The sequence below is a fragment of the Natator depressus genome, chromosome 28, assembly GCF_965152275.1.
Source record: "Natator depressus isolate rNatDep1 chromosome 28, rNatDep2.hap1, whole genome shotgun sequence".
Taxonomy (NCBI): domain Eukaryota; kingdom Metazoa; phylum Chordata; order Testudines; family Cheloniidae; genus Natator; species Natator depressus.
The window spans coordinates 8,683,848-8,686,347 of NC_134261.1; the positions used below are offsets into that span (position 1 = coordinate 8,683,848).

Below are 2,500 nucleotides of genomic sequence, written 5' to 3' on the forward strand. Positions count from 1 at the left end.
TGCACCGGGGGTGCGAGGGGACGACGGGGTCCCCGGAGGAAAAGAGCCGGAAAAGGGGGGGCTCGGGGGGGCCGGGGGCCGCCCCACCTGCCAACGTGCCCCTGTCCCCCCTCACAAGATCGGGTACAACGCGCAGATTGGTCCCCGAGGCTCATCTCTGGTTCTCACAGGTTCCGAAAAACCTGTTCTCAGAAATCTCCTCGCACCCGTCAAAATGAACTAGTCGAAAAATCCAACCGCCAATTTAGGGGGACCAATCTGAAATCCTATCCGACCTCCTGGTTCTCTCGGTCGGCCGAGGGCACTTTTGGCGACCCCATCCGGACTTCCGTGAGACTGCCGGCCATCAGGTCAACCCGTCACTTTGAATGGGGTTGACCTGATGGCCGAGCAGGGACTTAGACATTTTTTCAGCCTTTTCCTCGGGGTTGACCTGGTGTCCCGGGGGGACTTAGACATTTTTTTCAGCCTTTTCCTCCGGGTTGACCTGGTGTCCCGGGGGGACTTAGACATTTTTTCAGCCTTTTCCTCCGGGTTGACCTGGTGTCCCGGGGGGACTTAGACTTTTTTTCAGCCTTTTCCTCCGGGTTGACCTGGTGTCCCGGGGGGACTTAGACTTTTTTTCAGCCTTTTCCTCCGGGTTGACCTGGTGTCCCGGGGGGACTTAGACATTTTTTTCAGCCTTTTCCTCCGGGTTGACCTGGTGTCCCGGGGGGACTTAGACTTTTTTTCAGCCTTTTCCTCCGGGTTGACCTGGTGTCCCGGGGGGACTTAGACTTTTTTTCAGCCTTTTCCTCCGGGTTGACCTGGTGTCCCGGGGGGACTTAGACTTTTTTTCAGCCTTTTCCTCCGGGTTGACCTGGTGTCCCGGGGGGACTTAGACTTTTTTTCAGCCTTTTCCTCCGGGTTGACCTGGTGTCCCGGGGGGACTTAGACATTTTTTTCAGCCTTTTCCTCCGGGTTGACCTGGTGTCCCGGGGGGACTTAGACTTTTTTTCAGCCTTTTCCTCCGGGTTGACCTGGTGTCCCGGGGGGACTTAGACATTTTTTTCAGCCTTTTCCTCCGGGTTGACCTGGTGTCCCGGGGGGACTTAGACATTTTTTTCAGCCTTTTCCTCCGGGCTGACCTGGTGGCCGAGCGTCTCGCCGTCCGCGGCCGGAGCTAGAGATGCCCCCCCCCCCAGGCCAGCCTGCGAAGCCGCGGCCAGGATCGGGCCCCTGGAAGTCTGACTAAAAATTTTCACCGACCCCAAAAACGGTTAGGGGGGGCCTCATAAAGCCTCCGGAGCGAAAAAAAAAAAAACGGAAAAAAGGATCGGGCCCACCCGAGGCAGGGGAGTCAGTAAGGGAAAGGGGACGAGGCGGCCCGGAGCCGGGTGCCCGGAGCCGGGTGCCGGCGGCCAGGATCGGGCCCCTGGAAGTCTGAAAAATTTTTTTCACCGACCCCCAAAGTGGTATTGGGGGGGGCTCATAAAGCCTCCGGAGCGAAAAAAAAAAAAAACGGAAAAAAGGATCGGGCCCACCCGAGGCAGGGGAGTCAGTAAGGGAAAGGGGACGAGGCGGCCCGGAGCCGGGTGCCCGGAGCCGGGTGCCCGCGGCCAGGATCGGGCCCCTGGAAGTCTGAAAAAAATTTTTTCACCGACCCCCAAAGTGGTGTTGGGGGGGGCTCACGAAGCCTCCGGAGCGGAAAAAAAAAAACGGAAAAAAGGATCGGGCCCACCCGAGGCAGCGGAGTCAGTAAGGGAAAGGGGACGAGGCGGCCCGGAGCCGGGTGCCCGGAGCCGGGTGCCCGCGGCCAGGATCGGGCCCCTGGAAGTCTGAAAAAAAAATTTTCACCGACCCCCAAAGGGGTGTTGGGGGGGGGCTCATGAAGCCTCCGGAGCGAAAAAAAAAAACGGAAAAAAGGATCGGGCCCACCCGAGGCAGGGGAGTCAGTAAGGGAAAGGGGACGAGGCGGACCGGAGCCGAGTGCCTACGGCCATACCGGACGGAAGGCCCCCGATCCCGTCCGATCTCGGAAGGTAAACCGTCCCGGGCCTGGCTAGTACTTGGATGGGTGACCGCCTGGGAATCCCAGGTGCCGTAGGCAGCTTTTCCCGCTGCGAGCCAGCTCTCTCCTTTTCTGGGGAACAAGGGCAGGGTCGCCCTGCCAGGGGCCCTGGGGCTGAAGTCCCTGCCGGCCACCAGGTCAACCCGGAGCCTGCCCCTCTGCGGCCAGCAGGTCAACCCCATACCGGCAGGGGGTTGACCTGGTGGCCGGGAAGCAGAGCGGCCAGCAGGTCAACCCCATACATTCAGCGGGTTGACCTGGTGGACGGGAAGGAAAGCGGCCAGCAGGTCAACCCCATACTTTCAGCGGGTTGACCTGGTGGCCGGGAAGGAAAGCGGCCAGCAGGTCAACCCCATACATTCAGCGGGTTGACCTGGTGGCCGGGAAGGAAAGCGGCCAGCAGGTCAACCCCATACATTCAGCGGGTTGACCTGGTGGCCGGGAAGGAAA

At 60.3% G+C, this 2,500-nt stretch overlaps 1 non-coding gene across 1 annotated transcript; it reads left to right on the forward strand.

Annotated features, from left to right (window-relative positions):
* Positions 1-1,970: 1,970 nt before the first annotated feature.
* Positions 1,971-2,089, forward strand: LOC141979136 (5S ribosomal RNA). The gene has a single exon (XR_012636563.1). It is a non-coding gene; the product is annotated as a 5S ribosomal RNA (ribosomal RNA).
* The last annotated feature ends 411 nt before the right edge of the window (positions 2,090-2,500 follow it).